Here is a 25,539-nt window from a genome sequence, read left to right on the forward strand (position 1 = left end):
CAGACTGCAGTTGCTTGCTTCTCCGTCCAGAACTGCAGCAGCGGGAGAAGCCGGGTCCCCTCTGGCTGGTCCAGCCCGCCCGTCCCACCCCCGCCCCACAACAGGAGCCATGGGTTATCAGTCTTCCCAGCTCTACCACAAGCAGTCCTCCTGATCGAGCTCCTCTAAACCAGACTTGACACACACACACACACACACACACACACACACACACACACACACAGAAGGCTCTGACTGCAGTTTTTATAGTCAGCAGCACAAGAAATATGACTTCTTTATTTTCCTGGTGTCATCCCGCCAAGTTGAAACCTTTTCACCATTAATTCCCACTCTTCCTCCAAGATCGCATCGAAGTTCCCGGAAGCTCACGCAGGCCTGGGGGTAGGAGGCAGGCCAGGGAGGAGGGTAGATCCGATGCACAAGACGGCCACTTCTCCAGACCACAGTTCCTAGGGAGACTGCCTTTGGCTGGCCTCCACCTGCGCCTCTCTTGGCCAGACGAGGCTGCAGAGAGACAAAGGCAAACAAAACTTTGCTTGGGCCCTTCCTTTCTTGTGTGGCTTCTCCTAGAACCCCGTGCCTCATTTTTTTAGCATACTTCTTTTAATTGTGATCTAATTTGCATATCATAAAATCTGCCCGTTTAAAGGCTAGGATTCAGTGGGTTTTGGTTATATTTGCCAAGTTGTGTAACCATCACCACTATTGAATTCCAGAACTTTTCATCATCCCCTCCAAAAGAAACCCCGGCCTATGCCTAATTTTGAACTCATCCTTTTGACTTCTGTGTTCCAAAGAGGGTCCCAAATGGCTTAAGCCTCAATCCCCATAAAAATGAAACCCACCTCTAGATCAGAGGGCCCCTGCAAAGCAGCCTTAGGCCAGCATCCTGACAGGTGGCAATCTCTACTCTAGAACCAGATCCACTGCGTGAGGCGAGGCAGAGAACTCAGATGCCCTCCCCAGCCCTCACCTGGAACGCAGAAGCTTCTGGGGTTTGCCACCCCTTCCCCAGAGCCCTGGGAGGGTGGAGTCCCCTTCTGAAGGACCCACCTGAGCCCAAATTCTCTTTTCTTCCCTGAGGGGCTCTTCCCAGTCCTGAGAACCAGGGGTCCTATCTATTCATCTATTTCTTTCAAGCTCAAAAGGCAGGAACTTGCTTCTTTTGTTCTCTGAATTGTGCCTCCCTTCCCTGAGGCTGGGAAGAGAAAGCAGTAACTGCCTCACCAAAGGTCCAAAATAACAAAACGCACTGCTTACCAGAACCCACCGGGCTTCAGGCATCCAACTACTGGCCTGATGCGCAGGAAACACGCCACTCCAGTCTTTAAGGGCTTGAAGGTCACTGCCCAGCACTTCTGAGGAGTGCCAAGGGGGATGCCACGTGTGGCTTGGCAGCAGGGACCTTCCCTGAGCAGGATGCCATCTCCCCAAATAAAGAAGTGGCTTTTTAAAATTGAACTTTAAAATCAGGGGAGGCGGGTGACTGAAGGCCAGGGACCCTGTCTCCTTGCCACCACAATCATGACAGTGGGGCCAGAGCTCCCAGCCCTACTTAGGGCATCAGGGCCCTGGGTCCCAACCTACCAGGAGGTCATTCATTCAGGATTACTTATTCACCTATCTCCCTTTCCCAGTTTCCCATGTACAAATCAGCAAGCTTTGGCGCTAAACTTTGTGAGATCTTTTCTCCCTTCAGGGCTACACTTGATATATGTTTTTATTTTATTTTATCTCATTTTGAAGACTGAGACATCGGGGTGCCTGAGTGGCTAAGTTGGTTAAGCGTCTGACTCTTGGTTTCAGCTCAGGTCACAGTTTGTGGGTACAAGCCCTGCATCGGGTTCCATGCTGACAGTGCAGAGACTGCTTGAGATTCTCTCTCTGCTCCTCCCCTGCCCTCTCAAAATAAACAAACACTAAAAAAAAAAAAAAAAGACTGAGAAATTAAAAAGGGCACAAAAAGCTCAGAACCAGCCCCCTGGGGTTGCTTAAACCAGACACTCGTGAGTTACCACTTGCTCCCCTGGGAGAAGATGGGAGAAATGATGGCGCCCGTCCAGGTAGAGCCCACAGCCAGCGCTCTCTCTGCCAGGAATGGCAGCCCTGAGGTTGGAGCCATCATAAAACGTCCAGATAATGGTGATGATGCCCTCAGGGGCCACGATGTTAGCAGCAACTCCCTCACGGCACTGAGCTGCCTCATCAAGGGCTCTGTTCACCCTCCACACCTTCAGTGTGAGAGAGGAACTGTTACTATCCTGATTTTGTAGATAAGGAAAAAAACGCAATAGAGAGATTCAGAGTTTGAGCAGCGATTTCATACTGCCTTCCTTGAGAGCTTAGCTCTTCACCACTGCCTGGCGCTTCCTCACGCAGGGAAAGCCAAGCACGGGTCACCCTCGGTTTCCAGGGCACAGAGGTGCCCTTCCCAGTTTGGACTAAACAATGAAGTAGATTTGGGCCTCCCTCAGGTCACGACTAAGCTTCTACTGCTTTGTTTGCTGTGGGAAACTGAAGCTATCTGACTTCAGAAGCAACCATCTCTATTTTTTGGAGGGGAAAATGAATCCCTCCCTCACACCATATAAGCAAATAAATGCTAGCTATATCAAAGAGTAAACGATATGTTGAACTCATAAAAATACCAGGAAAAGACCACAAAATAATATTATAATATCAGAATAGGGAAGACTATTATAAGTAGACACTTAGCTCAGAAATCTTAAAAGGAAAGAGGGAAGCGCTTTCTCTGGAGGAGAAAAACAGCATCGTTAATAAAGCTAAAAAGTAAATGATGAGCATATTACAGACATGAGCTTCCTTTGCTTTATAAATATCTCCCACAAAACAAAGGCCAATAATCCAACAAAATAAGAAGGCAAAGGGTATGAAAAGTTCATAGCAAAGAAGTTACGAAATAATTAAAAGGTGTAGAACCTTGCCCATAATAAGAACATTCCAAATTAAAACTATCCATCTGGTTGGCAAAGATCTATGAAGGTTAGCAAGGATGTAGGGAAATACATCCTCGCCCAGCGCTGCAAGGCATCCACTCAGCCTCTAGGGACAAACAATAAGGCAACACGCCTGTGATCCTGCAATTCCACTTTTAGGAACTTAGCCTACAAAGATGCCCACATCTGTAGGAAGTGATTATATACAAGTATGTTTACTGTATGTTTTTAGTGGTAAAAGATTGGAAGTAACCCAAATATCTGAGGAGAAGCCTGGCTAATTGAGCTACGGAGCAGATTGCCATGCAGGTATTTAAAAGGATGCAAGAGAATGAGGTGGGATCCTTCCCTCACACTGTATACAAAATTTATCTCAAATACCCTGTGTTTGCATTCATAGGTCTAACAGGAGAGACCTGGCAGGGGACCATGGGGAGAGGAAGGGGGAAAGAGAGCGGGGGAGAGTGAGGGACACAGATCAAGGGAGACGACTGAATACTGGAGACGAACCATGGACTGAAGGGGGAGGGGGAGGGAAGGAGGGGGTGATGGTCATGGTGGGGGGCACTTGTGGGGAGAAGCACTGGGTGTTATATGGAAACCAATTTGACAATAAACTATTATAATTTAAAAAAAGAAAAAAAATTTATCTCAACCTAGCAAGCCCGGGACTGTGCATGCTCCAGAGGAACAGGAGGTCCCCTGAGCCCGTGGGCTGGCCCGGCATCCCTATTTCTCTCTAATGCAGGTTTTCGTATGTCTAGAGAGAATTTTTGGGGCTCCTGGGGGGCTCATTCGGTTGAGCATCCGACTTTGGCTCAGGTCATGATCTGACAGTCCATGGGTTCAAGCTCCACGTTGGGCTCTGTGCTGACAGCTCAGCTTCAGTTTCTGTGTCTCCCTCCCTCTCTGCCCCTCCCCTGCTCACACTGTCTTTCTGTCTTTCAAAACTAAATAAACATTCAAAAAAATTAAAAAAAAATTATCTCAAAATTGATCAAAGACCTAAATGTAAGAGCTACAACAATCTCTTAAATGAAAACATAGGAGCCAATTTTCATGAGCTTGGATTTGGCAATGGATTCTTAGATGTGACACTAAGAAGCACAAGTGACAATGATAACAAAACTAGATAAATTGGACATTACCAAAATTAAAAGTTTTTGTGTATCAAAGGATATTATCATGAAAGTAGAAAGTCAACCCACAGAATGGGAGAAAATACTTGCAAATCCTCTATCTGATAAGGGAGCAGTATGCAGAATATATAAAGAACACTTACAACTCAACAACAACAAAAACAGCAACCGATGAAAAATATGGGCAAGAATCTAAAAAGACATTTCTCCAAAGAAACACAGATGGCCAATAAGCACATGAAAAGATACTCAGCATCATTAGTCATTAGGAAAATGCAAATCAAAGCCACAGGAATCCACTTCACATCCCTACCAGGATGGCTATAATAACAATAATAATTTAAAATTGGAAAATAAGTGTTCAGCAAGGACGTGCTTGCTCATACATTGAACCCTCATACATTGCTAGTGGAAACGTGAAATCATACAACTGCTTTGGAAAACAGTGTGATGGCTTTTCAAAAAGTAAAACATAGGATTACTGTACAACTCAGCAATTCCACTCCTGGGTACATACCCAAAACAGTTGACAATGGATGTTCGAATAAACTTTTGTACCCGAATGTCCATAGCAGCATTATTCTTAACAGTCAAAAAAGCGAAAACAACTGAAATGTCAATCAATGGATGAATGGAGAACCCAAATGCGGTCTGTCCCTACAATGGCATAGGATTTGGCATTAAAAGAGAACAGAGTACTAATACCTGTTGCCACACAGGTGAAGCTTGAAAACATTATGCCAGGGAAGAAGACACACAAAGGGCCAGCTAGTGTATGATTCCACTTATATGAAATGCATGGAATAGGCAGATCCATGGAGAAGGAAGGAAGAGTAAGGGTTGTTGGGCACTGGGAAAGGCAGAGCTGGGTAGTGACCCCTTCATGGTTACGGAGTTCCGCTCTGAGGTGATGAAAATGCTCTGGAATTAGATGCTGGTAATGGTTGCAGAGCCCTGTGAATGTACCAGAAGCCACTGAAGTGTACATTGTTAAATGGTTAAAGCAGTAAATTTTATGTTATGTAAATTGTACACCAACTCACACAAGGATGAGAAAGTCTTTTATGTACATAGAAATAATCCCTGGGGTGCCTGAGTGGCTCAGTCAGTTGAGCGTCTGACTCTTGATTTTGGCTCAGGTCAGGATCCCAGGGTCATGGGGTGGAACCCATATCAGGCTCTGTGCTGAGCATGGAGCCTGCTTAAGCTTCTGCCTCTGTCCCGCTCCCCAACTTGTGCTCTCTCTCTCTAAAAAAAAGGAAAGAAAGAAGGAAGGAAGGAAGGAAGGAAGGAAGGAAGGAAGGAAGGAAAGAAGAAAGGGAAAGGAAAAAAGGAAGGAAGGAAGAAAAAAAGAGGAAAGGAAAGAAAAAGAAGAAATAATTCCCGCAATATATTTTTAAGGAAAAAGAAAAAGCCAAGTAGACCACCGTGGAACTGTGGGTGTACATGGTATCATTGGTTGTCTTTTAAATGCATTAATTGACCAAACTGTTCTTGTTTTCGGCGGCAGGGGGGGGGGGTTGTTAAGTAGGCTCTACGCTACACCCAGCATGGGGCTTGAACTCACTACCCCTAGACCAAGAGTCATATACTCTACCAACGGAGCCAGCCAGGTGGTCCTAACTGACCAAGTTTTGCTAGAACACCTCCCCAGACTAGCGGCAGAGAAACAGGCCCGCACCTCTACCATCTCCAGGCTCGGGGGAGAAACGCTGCTGGAGGCCTTGCCAAGGCTGGTGGGCCATGTTTACCCAGGGTGCACAATCAGTCAGGCAGCACTGCTCACCCACATGGAGCTGGGCCAAAGTCGGCAGCCCCCAGCTGGGCCTCATGCCCTCTGATCCAGCTGCCAAGAATCCATCCTAAGCAGCTGAGCAGAGGGACTGGGCAGCAGAGGGGACCAGACAGGCTGCCCAACGTGGAGACTTGTTGTGTACATTTTTTTCTCCACAATGGACGCCAACCGCCAGACAGCCAGGCTGGTCATTTCAGCCCAGAACAGGTGCAAAGGCAGCCTGTAATGGACCACAGGCTGGTACCAGCCCCCAAGCTCATATGTTGAAGCCCTCACCCACAGTGGGATGGTTTTAGGATGTGGCGCCTTTGGGAGGTGATTAGGTTTAGATGAGGTCGTGAGGATGGGGCCCCATGATGAGATTAGTGTCCTTATAAAGAGAAAATGACTAGTGCTGCTCTCTCCATCATGTGAGGACACAGCAGGAGACATGGCAGGAAGAAGGCCCATGCTAAATACAGAATCTGCCATCCCCTTGTTCTTGGACTTCTACTTCCAGATCAGGGACAAGTAAATGTTGCTTAAGCACCCAGTCTACAGGAATTTGCACAGCAGCCTGAATGGACCAAGATCATCTCCAAGAGTGGCCCAGAGAGAGAACAAAAGGCGCGAAGTTCTACCTGCCCAGCACAGGTATGAAGTTAGCACCAGCAGGGAGACCCAACCCTGCCCTGCGTTCCTGGGCACCCCTCTGGTGTGAGCAGCCCACCAGGCTGGGTGTCATCTTTGCATCAAAAATTAAGCATTTTTCATACAACATGGCCCGAAGCGCAAGCCAACAACATCACCTGGTGCTCAGCTGCAGAAGAAAAAAATTTGATCGGTTCCAACACTGGAGAAAAAACTGTCTGAAAAGAACTTTTTGAGAGACAGCAGAGTACTATATTTTATGGGCACCTTCAGGGATTTTCAAGGATAGCTTTGATCATACGTGATTCCTGCATCATGGATGGCTTTTGAATCTACCCAGAGTCAGATGGGACTCTAGTATAATAGGAACAGAGTACAATCAACTGCTAGGAGATGAGAAATGGGGACATATGCTTCCCAAAGCTTCCCCTAACCCGTCTCACCACCCCCTCCTACAAGGGGGTACTGACTGCAACCATTATGCAAGGAAGAGCATGCCTGTGTTCAAAACTTACCATGTTCCTGGTGATCTATACACAAATCTCATCCAAATGATGATACTTCTAGAAGATAAGAAACCTTGTCTTCATTTTATTCATGGGGAAGCAGGCTCCAAAAGGCTAAGCAATCACCTGAAGGTAAATGGAAGAGTCAGTGATGAGCCCCAGTCTGAGTGGTCCAAAGCCCTTATTCTACTTCAACCCTTTGGCTTCTTATCCTGGTCAAATCACACTGGTTATCTCACCCACCTGCTTTTTCCCCCTACGCTTCATTCATTTACTTCCCACTGCAACTTCGCTCCTTCAATTGACATGCAACATCAGCTCCTTCCACTCAAGCAACTTCTTGTCTGCAAATGCTCACTGGGGAGATCTTAAGACCACGCGCACCCAGAAACTCGTTACCACGCACACCCAAGCCAACCTGCTGGGTCCCTGAAACTATGCTATTGCATATGGATCGCTTTCTCCAGTAGCTTCTAAGCCATTCCACTAACATTTCTCGTCTCTTTTTAACTCCCATGATACTCCAAATACTGCTCTCTTCCAAGACTACCTGCGCCTCTTATTATTTTCCTGTCATTGATTTCGTGCCGGGGTTTCTAACTACCCAATACACATGCCATGCTTTCATTTCGTTTTTTGTCCTTGGAATCTGAAACATCTCCCAATTTACCACCATCTGCTACCTTAATTAATAGGCTGTTTACCTCCCCTGTAAGACCTCTTGGACTCCGTCCCTAACTTTGCGCACATTGCAGGCTCTCATTAGTCTTGGTTTATAATCCAGCTTTCAATCTATTTGACAGCTCTCATCTCCAAGCCAATTTGAATTACGCTTTTCTCATAAGATTTCATAAGACACAAATAGGCTTTTTTGAACCTGGAACAAATTACATCTAGTACATTCGCTCTGTCCACTCCTTTTATAATTTGAAGAAAGAAAGAAAGAAAAAACATCTTTCTGGCTTGTTGGATACAAAGTCACTGGTTCTTTCTGTTCATTGAAGTCTCAGGTTTGCACGACTATCTCTAGGGGGTCCCCTCTGCCATATAGCACCATGTGGGGTCTTGCTCCGGCCCCTCTGCCCAGACACACCCATTAGCAGATCAGAATCACCCACAATGCAATCGTAGGCAACGGCATAACAAAAGAGATAAATGAACGCAGCGGATGGTTTTATGACCTGAACAGCCAACATCACTTACAGCCAGAGGTGAATGCTGAGTTCTTCAGTGTAAAAAACAACTTATCACTTGAATTTTTTTCTTGTCACATGAAATGGTCATTGTTGCATAAAATGCAATCAGCCATCCTCTGTTCTTTCTTCCTGGGTCCAGTGGAGGGAGGAGAGAAGGAAGGTTAGCATTTCTTAAGCTCCTCCTCCACGTCAAGTCCTGAGTGAGGGTTTGGCTTCCTATGCTTGATCTCGTGCTGTTCTAAATGTGGCTTCATCAGCATCACCTGAAGAGGTTGGTAAAGTGGCGGCTTCCAGACCTCACTCCCAGATTCTCTAAGTCAGTAGCTCTGGGCAAAGGCCCAGGAATCTGTTTTTCACAACTGTAGAGGCACTTTCTTGATTACAAAGTGAATTTGGGAAGTACCAAATTCTCAAAGCAGCCCAGAAATGTCCATTTCACCCTTTATTGTCAGTCATTTGTTGAATAAGGAAACTAACACAGAGAGAGCTTAAATAATTTGCGCAGAGTCAGAGAGGAGGGACATGAAAGCCCAACATTAAGGCTGAGCCCATAGGATTCAGGAGCCCACCCCTCTCCATGATTCCATAGAGTCTCCATTTTGATGGGAAACTGAATTTTTTGTTGTTGTAATTGGAGCTCCCACAGCCTCATCTTTCTGAAAATGAATGTTCAGCACCTCCAAAATACACTTCGTGGACACTAATGTTCATAGCTTCATTATTCACCATAGCCAGAATGCAAACCACCCAAGTTGCCCCAAGATGAATGGAATACATCTATAATATATTTTATATTATCATTATATTATTTTCCATTTCTGTTTTATATTTTATGAATACTATACATATTTATGTTTATATTTTGTTATATTTATATATGTGTATAATTCCTCCATAAAAAAGAACAAAATCCTGATATATGCTGCAACAGGGATGAACCTTGAAAAAATTATATTAAGGAAAATAAGTCAGACACAAAAGTTCACATATCATATGATTCTGCTCCTAGGAAGTACCTAGAGTAGGCAAAATCACAGAGACAGAAAGAGACCAGAGGTCAGCCGGGGCAGGGGACGGGGGATGGAGAATTACTGCTTAATGGGCACAGAGTTTTTGTGTAGGGTCAGGAATGGTGGTGATGGGTACACAACACTGTGACTCACTTAATGCCACACCGAACCTCACACTAAATGTCACACTGAAAAATGGTTAAAATGGTAAAAATATGTTACGTCTATCTTTCCACAGTACAAAAGCATATAAATGACAAACGACATCAAGAGGAGATGAAGCCGTATATTCGTATCCCCGGAAACATAGACCAAGAGTGAGACTGTGAAGTGAGCATCAGAGACTTTCTTCCAGTTGCCCCCAAAGTTGAATGAAAACCGTATTTCTGGTTAATTGAGGGTTCTAGTCAGTCATTGCATCACGGTGTTACTCCTAGTGCATTTTTCCCAAGAGGAAGAAAGTCAGGGAGCATTTCAGCGTGTGGGGAATGAAGTTAGCCTATTCTTGAGACCCTGCAGCTGCTTGGCCCCAGGGACCTCCCCTTCCGTTCTTGGGGTGACCCCCTACCCTGCTGACAGTGTCCATTTTTTAAGCAGCTTTACAGCGCCTGCCACACAAGGATTCCTGATGACCACGGCGGATTTGATGAAATGATTATTAAAAATTTCTGTAAAAAATATTTTAGCTTGAGATATAATTGACAAATGAAAAACATACATGTTTAAATTATATATATAGTGGTACAACTTGATGTTTGACATACATATACATTGTGAAATGATCACCACAATCAAACTAATTAAAATATTCATCACCTCGAAAAGTTACTTTCATGTGTGTGGGCATGTATGGCGAGGACCCTTGGGATCGCCCCTCTTCGAAAATGCAAATTTATGAAAAAAAGGTATCGTTGACTATAGTCACCGTGATCGGCATTAGATCCCCGGAACATCTGCATCTTGCATAACTAAAAGTCTGTGCCCTTTGAACAACATCTCCCCATTTTCCCCACTGCACAGCCCATGGCGGCCATCATTGTACTCGGCATTCCTGTGAGTTTCACTGCCTTGGGTTCCACATAATAATGTCCTCCAGATTCATCCATGTTGTCACAAATGGCAAGATTTCCATTTATTTTGTTAACGAGTAATGAGTTTTTAATGTTTTTATTTTTATTTTTGAAAGAGAGGCAGACAGACAGACAGACAGACTGAGCGAGAGAGGGAGACACAGAATTGAAAGCAGGCTCCAGGCTCTGAGCTGTCAGCATGGAGCCCGATGTGGGGCCCAAACTCATGAACCGTGAGATCATGACCTGAGCCGAAGTTGGACACTTAAGCAACTTAACCAACTGAACCACCCAGGCACCCCCAAGATTTTCTTTTATAAGGCTGAATAATATTCCTGGTGTGTACGAGTGTGTGTGTGTGCGTGTGTGTATCACATTTTCTTTATCCCTTTGTCAACAGACATTTAAAAAATTAAAAACATATTTAAACCCTCCGATCTCGGGAAAAGGCATTCCATGCCAATTTAAACCAAATGAGAAGGTTTCCTTTGTGCTGGAAGGATCCCATCTGAGATGCAGAGTGGCCAGCACAGATGATGCTCAGACCCTTTTACAGTTCTGGAACCTTCCCATTCAAAGACAAGATGAGCACAGGGATAGAGAAGGAAGAATTATGGGATAATTCAAAGTAATTCACTTACTTTTTAAATCAGTTTGAGGCATTATTTAAGGGCATGTTTTTCTCTTTTGTGTTTTTCTAGACAACTCCTACCTCCAAGGAGAACACGATCGCGTCCTCCAGATCAAAGCTACGGAAGAAGGATGCCCCATAAGGAAGATTTTAGGTCCGTGTCAGCTAATGGCTTGCATGCTTCTGCAACCCGCTCCTTCTGAGGAAGGCAGCGAACAGGCATCTCCCGTGGGGACCCAGCACTTAGTCCTCGCGCAGGGAGTCCAAGGTGGGGAAGAAAAGCTAGGATAGTGGGTCCCCATGCGTCCTGGGGCTATGAGTCCGTTTGATCACAGTGACCGTTGTGGTGTGGGCTCCATCCCGGGTGGAAAGTGAGCAGGCTGACTTAGCGCCACACTGAAGTAAAACACCATTAATCTAGGCACGGACGTGAATCAACACTAGACCTCCTGAGAGCCCAGGGGAGAGCTCAGCGCAAGCCCAGCAGCAGCAGCAGGGATGGCGTAGACTTTAAGTCAACTGCGGGTTTTGTTAGAGATAATGTTTGCTCCTCTTTTAATAGTTAACCTGACCCCAGCTCAGGAATCCAAGATACTGAGGCGTCTATTGTGCACCTACCAAACTTTCAAAACCTTAATTACTTACAATCTTGGTTTCGGCAATAATCTTTACGGCTCCCAGATGCTCCACACCAACATGTATCTTATCTCCAGCAGGAGACTCTGTTTTTGATGATTTTAAACCAGAGCTTGAAAGTGTCTCCATCTTATCTCAGAGGAGAAGCGGTGGCACCTGCCAGCCAAATATTCTTGGGAGAGTTCCCCGCTCACTCGGCTCACCCCGCTTCCTTGGGCCCAGCCAGCCTCCTGCTGAGAGAGAAGTACAACTCCTTTAAGTCAATGATTAAATTGAAAGTTATAATATCACTAATGAAGGGCGAGCCAAGAGAGAACCAAAAAGAAAACCCCCAAACAAACGCTTTGAGAGGGTCACTGCGCACTTGTCCTCCCACACTGCGCCCCTCTGCGCCCCCACCCGAAAGCAGAAAGGCGCACGGAGCCCTTTGAGAAAGCCTCCCCCAGCCTTGCCACGAGGGTCTCCGCTTTCAGTCTCAGAACAACCACTTATTGTCTCCAAAGCACTTTTTTTTCTCCCTCGGAGCCTGTGTGCTCATTGGACTGTGGAAGGAACTTTCCAGAGTCAAGCGCATTTCTTGAGACTGCCGCCTAGAAGGAGCTGGGGGAGAACACAGGGGCCTGGGGAGAAACTGAGGAGATCACACTGAGAATGCTTCATAATGCATGTAACGCAGGTGAAGTCTGGAGGGCAAAATGGCCATCAAGGTCAGGCATATTGTAGCGGCAAGGCCAGGACTAGGGTGCCTCTCTGGCCTCACCTTAGTCCCGGCCCTGGATCCACAGACGCCCATGGACCGAGGACAGCAAGGACAGATTCCATTCTCCCGGCGGGGCTCGATTCAAAGACTTGGGGCGGGGAGGGCTGGTGCGTCACAGCAAGCCCAGGCCTGTCTGCCCGACTTGGCAATAAACTAGCAGTTCACACACCTCAGCCAGGCCCATCCTCCAATCCATCCTGCAATCACCAACCACCTTCCTGTTGATTCCCACCCTGAGTGGCCTGGACAGAAGAGCTGGGGCCCCCGCCCAGATGCCCCCCCCCCTCCAAAAGGCTCCTCAGCCCCTAGATCCACTGTTCCTGCTTCATTGTGCTTTAGAGCACCCATTACCCCAGTGATGATGAGCTGATAGTTTCCGAGTAATTAAACAACGCTGGGAGTCTTCTACACAAGCCTCTAATGACTAGTCTCACCACCAGAATTACACCCTACAAAGTCTCGCTGATGCTACTGCAGACTTTTGGGAGCTACAGAGGATGGGAGAAAGATCCCAAGAGAACGTCTCGTCTGCGGTCGTGATGTGTGAGCAGGACAGCCATTCAGGGGTTTTGTTGGACCACCCCAGCCCCCATGACCACAGAGCCTCGGGCTCAGATCCAGACTGGCAGGGATGTGTTGTTTTGTTTTGTTTTGTGTTTTAGCTGTATGGAAAAATGATCGGAAAGTACAGAGTTCCGTAGAACCACTGACCCTCCCTCTGTGTTCCTCCCTATTATTAACATCTTGCATTACTGGGGCTCATTTGTTCTAACTGATGCACTGATATTGATACAGTATTATTAACTAAAGTCATAGTTCACATGAGGGCTCATTCTTGGTGGTGTACATTCCATGGGTTTTGGCAAACGTGTAATGACCTGTATCCACCATGACATAGATCACGCAGAATGGTTTTACTGCCTTAAAAATACCCTCTGTTTCACCTGTTCATCCTCCCGACCCCCAGCCCAACAGGGACACTTTTTCATGCCCAATTTATGAGAGAGACACTTGTACATTTTTCCTTATTTTCCCTTGAAAATAAATGTCGGTGATTCACTTGGGTCATAGGACCGTCAGAAAGCTGAGCTCGCAAATTCTCATGAAGACTGGTCAGGAATACACGTACCTCCCGTGTGCACTGCACGGCATGGAAGGTACGCTACTCACTGACCATAGCAGCCTCTCCCCAGGAGTCGGCGGCAGAGCCAAGTTCGGTGACTGCCCACGTTCTTTTGTTTTAATGTTTTATTTATTCTTGAGAGAGAGAGAGAGACAGCGGGAGCAGAGGAGGGTCAGAGAGAGAGGGAGAGACACAGAATCCGAAGACAGGCTCCAGGCTCTGAGCTAGCTGTCAGCACAGAGCCCGACGTGGGGCTCGAACCCACAAACCGTGAGATCATGATCTCAGCCGAAGCCAGCTGCTTAACCGACTGAGCCACCCAGGCGCCCCAGTGGCTGCCCACATTCTAACCCTCGTGTTACCAGACCACAGATGGGAGCACAAGCCATCCAGACTGAGCTGGAGACACGCAGTACCCAGAGGTGGTTGAAAGCCAGGAGAAGATGGAGCTGACCAGCTTAGAGCAGTGTTTCTCAAAGTATGGCCCAGTCACCCCTGGGGGGATCCCCAAGAACTCTTCCAGGGGTTCATGGGTTCAGAACAGTTTCCCTAACAACACCAAGAAGTGATCTGCTTTTTCCACTCTCAGTGTCTCAGGAGGGTGTGGTGTTTTCCAGGGACGTGTGAAGTGCGGCACTGTCGCAGATCAGACGCAGAAGCTCTAGGAACCCGGCTGTCTTCTATGAAGGCAGATAATAAGGAGCTGTAAAATGTTAAATAATGCCACTTTTCACTATCTTTTTGTTTTGGAAAATATCGTTAATTTTCATTTTCCAAGTTACAGGTGTTCTTTATGTGATAGGTTTATTATTGCTACCTCACGTTAAATACTTTCACGTCTTCCTCAGCTTTAATTTCTAATATGATAAATATTGATAGCTATAACCTACGCCAACAAGAGCTTTTTTTAGAATCCTCACTCATTTTTAAGAGAGTGAAGGAGCCTGAGATCAGAGTTTGAGAATCCCTCACATACCGCAAAGGATTTGGACTCAGAGAGACCTGGGCTGAAAACCCAAGTCTGCCATTTGGATGAGTTATTTGCCCCCCACCCATCCACCCACCCACCTAGAGCCTTGGCCGCTTTATCTGTAAACAGTGATAATAATGTTTACTTCATGGGGAGGCTGCAGAGATAAACGACCCGACGCGTGAAGGAGCGCCCTGCGTGGTCGCTGGCATAGACGAGACAGCCTATGGGCAGTAAGAGGAGGAGGAAGAGAGTTCAAAACTGAGTTCTCCTTCTCACGACGCACTCACAGTGCGGTGTTCACGTACCGCTCATGCTGCGCATGAGACAGAACATAACCATAGGGATGTTCTCCCCCTCCATGTGCTACAGGCAATGGTGGCTGAAGTCGGGGGGTCCTGAAGGACAGGAGGGGTTCCATGAGCCGAAGGGAAGGGCATTCCTCTTCTGCCCTGGTGGGGGAGGGAACAGCATGATGAAGGCCCAGGGGGAGCGGAGAGTAGAGCCGCCCACGGGACACTGAGCAGACCGGCCAGCCAGCTCATGGGCACACTGCGCCCACTGGTCCACGCTGAGTGAGTAGAGGGCCATGAACGTGATCACATCGGAAATCAAGGTTCTCCCACAATCATGACATAATTAACAGGAACTTGGTGTGTCGTAGCTTCATGAACACGCAGTTGCCAGCCCTTTTCTCGGTGGCTTTTCAACCGTGTCTGCTTATCCAAATCCCAGGTCCCACTCAGAGATCTGGATCTAACAGGTCGGAGGCAGAACCCAGACTTCTGTGTTTTTATGCCCGTTCCAGATGTGCACCCAGAGGAGAGTCCTCCAGTCGAGACTGGGCAGGGACCCAACCAAGGCCTGCGAGTTTCTGCTAGGGGAGCGTGTCGGCAACATGGCTGGACGGATGAGGCACAGACAGGGGGCCATGCCGCTCTGCTTTGCGGGCAGAAGGCTGTGGCCAAGGGAAGCGAGACTGGCAAGAAAAATCACAGGCAATGAGGGAGGGAAGAGAGTGCGCCGAAGCGTCGTTGGGATCTCAGCAGGAACGAGATGGCACACTTAAGATGGGATCATTCCAGAAGGGCTGTGGGTGGCATGCGGAGAGCCCCAAGGATGGCATGGAAACGTGGCAACAGCACAGCCTGGACCACCCCCAGGTGCAGTCCTGTCCCCCAGGGGAGCCTCATGTGGTGAGGCCATCTTGAGAAAACTGGAAGCCTGAGATCAAGTGGCAATGCCAGGCCGAGGTGGCCTCACAGGGTGGTAGCCAGCGGTATCAATGGGAGGAATAAACCTCCCCAATTCTTTCTTCTCTTCCACGGGTCCCAAATCCAGTGGACTCCGATGGTCTGCTTGTGTGTCCATACGCACCAGGCCCTGGGGCAGGAAGAGGCGGAGAGGGTGGAGAGACGTTCTTGGGGAGAACACGGGAGATGTCAGCCCAGTTCCAATGGTCAGAGAAGGATTTGTAGCCCCTGCCACGCGCTTGCCCAGCTCTGGAAGAGGTGATGTGCTGCAGTCCGCCCTAAAAGGTCGATTAGCAACTCTGATCCCAGCCCATGAGTGCGGAACGGACAAGACTCGCCAACCTGTGCCGGGCACTTACTTCTCCAACAACCCCTGCAGCCCCACAACCCCACTCAAGCAGAAATTGTCACACTTGGATGCCGAGGCTCTGAGAAATTAAATAACCTGAGAGCTAGACCACCACCAGGCAGGATTCGAACCCAGATCTACGGAGCAAGAGCTTGGGCTGTGTCCATTCCATCCCCTGCCCCTTCCCAGAGGAGAAGGGACGTGAGTATGGAATAAGAATTCTCCTTGGGCCCTGCATCCTAAAGCTGAAATGCATCCAATCCGGGAACCACATGGGGATTAGGGGCGCTGACCCCTGACCAGTCAAAAATCTGCATATAATTTTGTATTCCCCCAAAATTTAAATACACATAAGTTTACTATTGACACACATTTTGCATATCACATGTATTCTATACTGTATTCTTACAATGAAGTAAGCTAGAGAGAGGAAAATGTTCTTAGAAATTCACAGGGAAGAGAAAATACATGTACAGTACCCTGCTGTAAAACATCCACTTCTAAAGTGGACCCACACAGTTTAACCTGTGCTGTTCAAGGATCAACTAATTATAAGTGATTGGATTAATCAGGAGTAGTTAGGCTATGGGTGCAGTGAAAGACATAAAGCAAGTATTCTAGGGCTTTATTCCCAAAAGTTTAATTCTCATGCACACCAGGTGTCTGGGGTGGGAGAGCCGGGGTCTCTGCTCGCTGTAACCCCTGGGGAGCCCAGGAATCCATTCCGCAGGTGCATCCACAGGGGCTACGGAAAGGGGGAGGGAACCTAGCAGCGAAGGCTTCTTACCTGTCACCTTCCACGCATCACATCTCCACATATGTTATTGGACGGAGCAAGTCACATGACCTCCGGAACCTCCTAGGTGGGTTAGTGCTGTCCCCTCGCCTATGGTGTCCTGACGGCCTCCACGTCTCTTACCACGTGTCGGCATCATGCTGAGCAGTGTGCATGTGCTTTTCTAGCCCCATTTCACAAGGCACACGGAGCTTAGATAACTTGCTGAGGTCACACAGCAGGAAATTTGAATTTCCATCCACGCACTCCAACACACTTAACCACTGGACTCTGATGGTTTACTGATCACCCGGCTACTGATTATTTGTGCGGGGGCCTGTGTGGGAGGAGCCGTGGCCGCAGTGGAGGTCTCAGGAGCCAAAGTCTCTGTGCTGGTTTCAACCCCAAATCTCAAAGCTGAAAAAAATGAAAACCCGAATCTAAATGCGCCTCTATCTCATCTTTATTCCGTTTCATGGGGGGACTCCCCTCCTCCTCCTTGGGGGCCCTGCAGCCTCCATCAATACATCTTTTCCTCTGGGGACAGCTCGGCGGTGCATAGCATTGAGCCTTCGGTCTCCTCATCCTAGAAGGTGTTGCCATGTTCTTTGGATACGAATCAGATCAGCGGACAATATTTTGAATGCCCCATCCTCCTCCTGGAAAGAATGGGTTTCTGTAAAAGAGAGAAAGTTCTGGCATTTCCCTGCCTGTCCTTCATGTGGCTGTCTCTCCACTGCTTCTGCCTCTGCTGCCCCGGACACCCATCTGCTCGGTCCCCACGTCTGTCCGTTGCAGCAGCCACACCCCATAGTTACATCAGACGGGCAACCCCTCCAGGCCATGATTTTCTGGGGGTGGGAAAATACTCCCTTAGAAAGGTCAACATCTTTGTTTGAGCCCCGTGAGAACACAGGCCCGCCTTCCGGGAAAGGGTTGCAGACCCCACTCCGGGAATTATCTAATCAGTTCCAGTTTGCCAAGGCTTTCTTGTATGGCAACTTCATCTTTAAGAGAAAACAGGCAGGAATCACAGGTTACTAAGTATCTTTCTTTTCTTTTCCTTTTGTTCCCTTCCTTTTAATCATAAAGATTAGACCCGGGCACTAAGATTTGAATTATTCTATCTTTTCTCAACTGGACCACGTCAAGGGGCCGTGTAATCACAATGGCTATGTTTGCTCAGTGCTCTGAGGTTTGCCTCACCCTGTGATATATACATATTTATACTTAAATATTTATATGTATACTCATTTATCTTATCTTCACATCCTCCCAGTGAGATAGGCATCAGAATTCTATCCATTGTACAGATCGGTAAGCTAAGGCTCAGGGAAGTTCCGTAGCTGGCCCAATGACACACAGCCTTTAAACGGGAGAGCTGGGACTTGAACCTCAAGTTCAAACCTACCATGCCACCACTGTCATTACATGTTTGCCAAATCCTACTTCAAGGAAGCATCATTTCCACTTTTGATGATTTTATGGCCCTACATGGGAGCAGGATGTGGGCTCAACAAGTGTATAAAGCCCTTCTGGCCCAGTGTTGTTTAGGGGTGAGTCTAGTAAGGGAAAGCTGGTGGGCAAACCAAGGGGCCCAATGCAGAGAGGGCACCTCCACTAATTATGCTTACGGTACACACAGGGGCCCCCCTGAAGAGCTGACCCCGTGAGCAGGCCCTGGATCAGCAGACAGAGGGGTCCTGGGACAGGGATGTGGGCAGGGAGCCCTTTGCGCTGGGGCTTTGCCGGGGCAGGATGAAGGTTCGAACACGCATAAAGGAAGAGCACTGAGCTACTGGGCAGACGGCAGCTGCGGCCCTGGTGGGAATGGCACTGCCAGCGAATTTCTAAAATCTTCATTGCCCGGAACTTTGGCCAAGTCAAAACCAGGGGAACATGGACCCCAGGAAGCCCCGTGAGTCCCCACCGCGCGGCCTGGAAATGGGCTCTCCACTGATGACTCGGGTCCAGCCACACCTGACGGAGGAAGAGAAAGACCTTGAGACCTCAGCCGCCGCGCTTGCACACGCACCCACACGCACCCACACACACACCCACACACACACACACACGCACCCACACGCTTGCACACACACCCACCCACCCACACACCCACACGCTTGCACACGCACCCACACGCACCCACACGCTTGCACACGCACCCACACGCACCCACACACGCACCCCCACACACACACGCTTGCACACGCACACACACACACACACACACACACGCACACCAACTTTGCTCGGCCCTCTCTGCCGTTTCTGTCCCTTTTGAATACTCCAGCTTCACTCTTCGTCTTCAAAGATGCAACCTCCTGGGTCCATCAGAGGCCAGAGCAGTGCTCACCTGAGTGCCTGACGTAAAACCCTTCCCCTTCGGCCTTGGGCTGTGCTGCTCTTGTTTCCTTGTCTCCTCCCTGTTCGCTGTGAACTGCCAGGGACAGCGAGAAGCTTCGGGAGTCCTGGCGAGTCCACAGAGCTGCAGAGCAGATGGAGGCTGGGCGGCCGGATGGACGGATGGCCGGATGGAATGGTGGCCAAATGCAAGGGCAGCAGGATGGATGGGCGGCCGGCCAGCGCAGCGGCTGGGAAGACCCCCAGGTATGGTTGATGGCACCACCTCCGGCGCTGCCTTGCCCTCTGTAGCCTCAAGTTCTCTCTTAAAGTACAAATGTGGCTTGGGTCACCTCCAAGCTGACCCAGCTCAGCCTGAGACCCCTCACGTGGTCTTCCTCCCTCTTCATCCCAGGAGCGTTTCTTGGTGAGCTGGGGGAGAGTCGTTTTGTTCAGCTCGCACTCCTCATGCCCTGGCCTTTTCTGCCCTCGCGCTCCAAAGTTTGGATGGTGAGCAGGGGGCCCTCGGAACTGGCAAGAGAGACATGCCCCCCCATTCTTGAAGGCCGTGATGCCTCAGGGCAGGGACCGTGCCCTGAAGGAGGGACCTGAGCTCCGGAGGCTGTCATCCCTCAGCCTTGTCACCACCACTGACCTGTCTCTCCATGCCACCTTCCAGGTGGCAACAGACCCAGCCCTCCAGGTCTGCCTTCAGGCCTGTGGGCCTCCCAGAAGGAGAGGAGAAAGCCCTCCCCCCCCCCCAATGGCCAGGGACTCCAAGGCCTCTGGGGCTCCCCAGCAACCAAGGCTGGTGCTTTCCGCCCCCTCCGCTTTCCTCCAGGAGCAGCGTCCTGACTTCCTCTGGGAAACTCGGATGCAGTCTGATGCAGCCTCACTCAACACACCCTGCCCTGCCCGCCACCGCGAGACCAGCACCTGAGCCCAGCGGAGCCCAGAAGCACGAGCAGAGAGACACAAAGCAGGACACGCAGCGCCCTTGTTACAGTGACAGCGCAGAGACAGACCTTCCGGCAGCTTTCACGCACTCTTGGAGCAGGCCCAGGGGCCAGTCCTGCACCCCGACTCCTCAATCCCCTCTCTGGTTCTCTCTGCTCATTCTCAACGTCTGGTTCTGATGCCCGCATCCGAACAGCCTCAGCGAGCTCACCCTCCAGACCCCAAGGCAAAGGGGCAGAGGCCACACATGTCCAATTATCTCGGGGCGGCAGAGCAAGCCCCCCGCCTCTTCTGAGGACCAGGACCACCAATGTGGCCAAATCACAGGTGAGATCAGAGCTCCAGGCCCGATGCTGCCTCTCGGTCCTGTGGCCTCGACCCCCAGGCTTGACTTCTTAGAAGCTCGGTTTTCTCATCTCTAAAATGGGGCAGTTTGCCTCCCCGGAGGGGAACCTGGGGATGTTGGTCAACAGAAGGCACGGAGTGCCTAGCCCAGGAGTACAAAGACCTCCAGGACACACGGAAATGGTACACTGTTGTCACTGCTGTCGCCCTGATGAAAAACTCTCCCTACATCAACCTCTAGATGTAAATACGCTCAGCCTCTTTCTGACTCACGTGTGCTGAAATCATCACACTTTTGGTCGCACCAAGCGGTGGACACCAAGAAAAGCCTTTCCAAGCCCCTTTCAGGAAAGAGCTCCTTTTTCTGACTTGAAACAAAAAAGTCATTTGCCAAACTGAAATAGCACATAAACCTTAGAACCCGCAGATTTGAGTGAATTCTAATCTTGGCCCAAACCGGCAAGAGTGAGGGGGTGTGGGGGAGGGGGAGGATGAGTCAGAGATTCCGCCCTTCAGAGGGGGCAGCCTAATATGGCATTGGGGAGCCATGAGAGACGCCTTAGGTATGCCTGGACTTCCAGACCGGAGCCACGACGCTGGCCTGGGACCAGCCGTGCCCCCACCCCCACCTACCCTTGCACACACATGGAGCAGGGCCCTGGGTGGCGAGGCAGCAGGGTGGGGGTGGGGGTGGGGGTGGGGGCTGGATCAAGCCGAAAGGAGCCCGCCGGGAAACCGGGAGCTTGACCCCAGAAATGACAGCAATTGCCTTTCTCCCAGCATGCCCTTGGTCTTGGGCCAAAAGTGAACCTGTCTCTCTGGGCAGGACATGGTCCTTGCTGGCTCTGATGTCTCGTGTCTAATGTCTAATATCACAGCCAACGTGGAGGCTGCGGTACACCATGTAAACATGTGAGTAACAGGAGCTTCACCCCATGTAACCTCAGCGTGCACGAAATTTCTTTTCATCTCTGGAGAAAAGGGCCAGGGAGGGGAGGAGCTTCAAAAGGTGAGGTGCGCTTTCCATTGCTACAATAGCTTCCCAACTGACTGAAAACACAAATGCCTCTTCTGTGGTGTGGGAGGAAGGACAGCCGGAGTTCTAATGCTGGACTTGTGTCCCCGCCAGCTAGGACTCTGGTCTAGTCACCTTGTCTTCGCCTCAATCTAGCCAGTGGTTAATCGGGACATTTGACTTCAACTCATTTACTAGAAAACAGAATGATGTCAGGATTTGGCCAGAAGGCAGCCTCTCTGCTCAGGTAGCCGGAGTTCAATCCAGGCTGTGTGACCTTGGGTAACTCACACAACCTCATTGCACTTCAAGAATCTCATCAGCAACCAGAATTCTTGTAGTGCTTCTATCTCAAAGGTGGTTGTGAAAACTAGAACGTGTAAAGCACTTGGGATGGTATGTGGTGCAGGTCAGTGAAGACCTGGAACAGTATCTTCAAAGGGTTCACAATCTAGGAGAAGCCAAGACCCAAGGAAAGATAAACCGCAACCCGTTATGACAAATTCTGTTGCTGAGCTTCAGATAAAGCACTCACTCCACCTGGAAGAGACCAGAGAGTTTTCCAAGGGATGTGACATTTGACCTGGGCCTTGAATGAGTCACCCAAGGAAAGGTGTCTGCGGGAAGCCATTCTAGATACAGAGAACAGCATGTTGACTTTAGGAAGGGGCCTGGTTGTCCACAGAATGAGGGGGTCAGCGTGATAGGAACATAAGGTCCTCGAGGGAGAGAGTCATCCAGGACAGGCCTGGAAAGGTGGTTAGGCCCACATGCTGCAGATTTTTCCTGAGGCAGCAGGAACCGATGAAACTTTTTAAGCAAGAGGAGGGAACGGGATGAAACGTCACATTTTTAGGACTAAAACTGGTAGCAGAGTGGAGGCTGGGCTGGCCGGCCAGAGACTGGTGTAGGAGGTGCTGTAACCAGGCTACCAGGAGGCTGAGCCCAGGCAAGAGATGGCGAGGGCACGAATAGGATGAAGGGGGAAGGAGGATGAGAAAGGCGGGGTGCTTTCTTCGGGACAGGGACAGGAAGTGGGGTCTAACCGGATGTTGGAAAGGTGACGAGGGAGGAGTCAAGGCGGTCTCTAGAATCTCCAGCTTGGGACACTGGGTGGATGGTCGTGACCAAGTTAGGGAACCATGAAAGGGAGGAGGCTTGAGTAGGTCAGCAGGAATGGAGCAAATGGAGACAGAGGATGGGTTACATGTCATCAATCTCCATTTTAAAATGCCAAGTGGTTCTTGAAAGAAGAAAGTGAACACATGACACGGAGAGGTGTTTCCAATTTTTCCTGAGAACATCACATAAAGCCTGGAGGTCTGTTTCCTGATCATTAAAACAATCAAGATCACCCCTAAATACCTGTAGAGGCGGGGCAAGCATCAAAACGAGAGGACAGAGCACAGCCCCGCTGGGAAGGCAACCCTCCGCTTAATTCCTAATTGGATCGTGTCCACCCACTTCTGCCGGTTAACATCAGTGAACACACTTAGAAGACATCCACCCTAGGACTCTGCCAAGACCTTCTGTCGGTGTTCCCCACAACTGGGAATGGGAGACAAAGTCCCCTTTTATGTAACCCTCCTCCACTAGGAAAAAAAAAAAGAGAAAATACCAAGTTTAGCCATGGAAATAAATATAGGACGTGATGGCTTTAAACTTAAGAGTTGGAAAAATGTCGTGCAGCAAAATCCAAACCCTGAATGTGGTCTAGCGAGCCGCAAACCGCACATATTTGTACTTCAAGAGTGAAAGGTCTTTTGAAAAGAGTCCTTGAAATAAAGATTCCCAGGTTCCACTGGGAGAGAACCGATTTGGTCCCAAACACATCTTTCTGGCTTGGTTTTAAAGCCCAGGAAAGTGTTCCTAATGGAAACGCTGACCTGCCTGTCCGCACACCACACCGGCAAGATCTCGGCTCTTTAAGAAAATAAGACTTTCCTTTGCAACTAGGTCAACTGGGAACGAAAGCAAGAATTTCTTCTGGAAAGTTTGCCGTTTTCAAATGGACATTAGAGAAATAACTCCATTGTGGAATGGGACATCTTACTGCCTTCACTTTTACCTGAAGCCGGGTTAACAGGTCAAGAGATGGGGATGCAGAAGCACAGGCCCCAACTGTTGTCCTGACATGATCTCTTTCTTTTTTCTTTTTTTTATATATTTTTTTAATTTAGTTTTTGAGAGAGCACAGCGGGGGAGGGACAGAGTGAGGGGACAGAGGATCCGAAGTGGGCTTTGGCACTGACAGAAGCGAGCCTGATGTGGGGCTTGAACTCACAAACCGTTAGATCATGCTCTGACCCGAAGTCAGATACTCAACCAACTGAACCACCCATGCCCCCTATCCAACATGATTTTCTGATGATCAGGGAGAAGTTAAGCAACTTCTATCTGGATGTCACAGCCTCAGGTCCCCACTGGGCCCAGGCAGGTGCATCAAGGAGCAAGGCTGGCCAGGTGGACCTCATGTACCTGGTCTGAAGGGAGCAAATGGAAATCCCTTCCAGCAGCTGTGGCCATGCGGCGCCAATGTCGCCAATATCTGAATTTCTGAGAGAAGCCTGAAATACGTGTGTTTATGTGAAATCTTCTGATTTTTATGTTGAGAAATAATTCCAAAAAAGTTTAAACACAGCACAAGCCAAACACAGCACAGCTTATGGCATTTGAGATCTGTGCTCCGCTGTGGCTGATCCTTACAAGGCAGAGTTTCAACATCAAGAGAAGGAAAGAAAAGACGGCACACTCATAAGTCAGGAGACATGGGTTCTCATCTTCAATCTTTGACCGATGGCTCTGTTGCTCGGCCAGCCACCTACCCTTCTTCACTGGGCCTTGATTCCCCCTTCTCTGCAAGGAGAAGATCAGACAACATGAATTCTCAAGGTTTGTCCTTCTGCAGCCTGGGATTCTGTGCCCTTGGCCGATAGAAGCCATTCAATGAGCAAGAGGAATTTCCTGGAACACAGAGGCGACCTTGAGCTAATGGTGAATTCAGGTGGATGAGGCCCTCTGGCTTCTGATGATTTCTTATGAGGAAGGAAAAAACTGACACATTCAAGTCACACTGGGGTGTCAGGGGCACCGTGACCTGCTTTTCCCACCTCGTGGACCCCACCGCAGTTTTGTAGGCATTGAGACTCTCTGCTACCCATGCTCACGAGAAGTCCGTAAGGTAATGTCCTTGTCTAGTTCTTTATCTACATTTTGAAGATGAGGAAATGGAGGCTCAGAAGTGTTAAGTGTCTTACCCAAGGCCACACAGCAAGCAGAAGGCCATGGTAAATTGAGGCCAGTCTCTATAAGGAAAAAGTACTTTTTTCTAAGCAATAAGAACCCAAATACCACAGGAAGAGTGAGCATCTCTGTTAAGAGAGGGGCTGTCTTCCATGTCTTCTACACCTTGCTTTTCTATACCTTCCCTGGCATTTAAAGATAGTGGTGGGCAGTTGACCCAGTCCTGGACCACATTCTGTAGTTTTGAAAGACTTTCTTCAACCAAGTAGCCCACCCTCCTACATGCATCCATTTAAACACAAATCAGATTCATTGCCTGGAAAGAAAATGAGTTTTTCTCCCTTCTCTTTGATGATATTTTCATTCAGAAGCCCAGACGTGGAAAAAGACAGAAGGCTGTCTATGTCTATGTGACATCTACAGGGCCACCCTCATCCCCGGGGCACCCTGGCATCAGAAGAGATGTAGCAAGCATGCCTTTGTCTCCAGAGAAAATGAAAATCCCTGTGCCTCGAGATAACTGGGCTTCTCTGGGACCACAAGCCTTGAACCCTCAGAAAAACATGAAGAAACTGCCAATGTCATGTCAGCACTGGGAGCCACTTCCCAAGGCACGTGCCGTGACAGGGCCCCAGGACGCAGCTCCCTTGTGCCTGAAGCTCAACCGTGAACCTGGGTCTGGGCAGAGGCATCTTCTTTGGGGCCCAGACCCAGGGGGTTCATATTTACACACATGCTGTGAGTTACCTTTTAGACCCGTACTGTGTTTTGCCTCTTCCCAGAGTTTTCCCAAAGTTATCTGACAACTGTTGTGTCAGGGAGGTGGGGCCACGGCA

General features: G+C 48.9%; 1 long non-coding RNA gene across 1 annotated transcript; it reads right to left on the bottom strand.

Annotated features, from left to right (window-relative positions):
- Nucleotides 1–254: 254 nt before the first annotated feature.
- On the bottom strand, nt 255–11,719 carry LOC115273856. Its single transcript, XR_003900989.1, has 3 exons — nt 11,580–11,719; nt 7,037–7,153; nt 255–504 (listed from the first exon to the last, which is right to left on the bottom strand). It is a non-coding gene; the product is annotated as an uncharacterized LOC115273856 (long non-coding RNA).
- Nucleotides 11,720–25,539: the final 13,820 nt, after the last annotated feature.

The sequence above is a fragment of the Suricata suricatta genome, chromosome 2, assembly GCF_006229205.1.
Source record: "Suricata suricatta isolate VVHF042 chromosome 2, meerkat_22Aug2017_6uvM2_HiC, whole genome shotgun sequence".
In the NCBI taxonomy this organism is placed as follows: Eukaryota; Metazoa; Chordata; class Mammalia; order Carnivora; family Herpestidae; genus Suricata; species Suricata suricatta.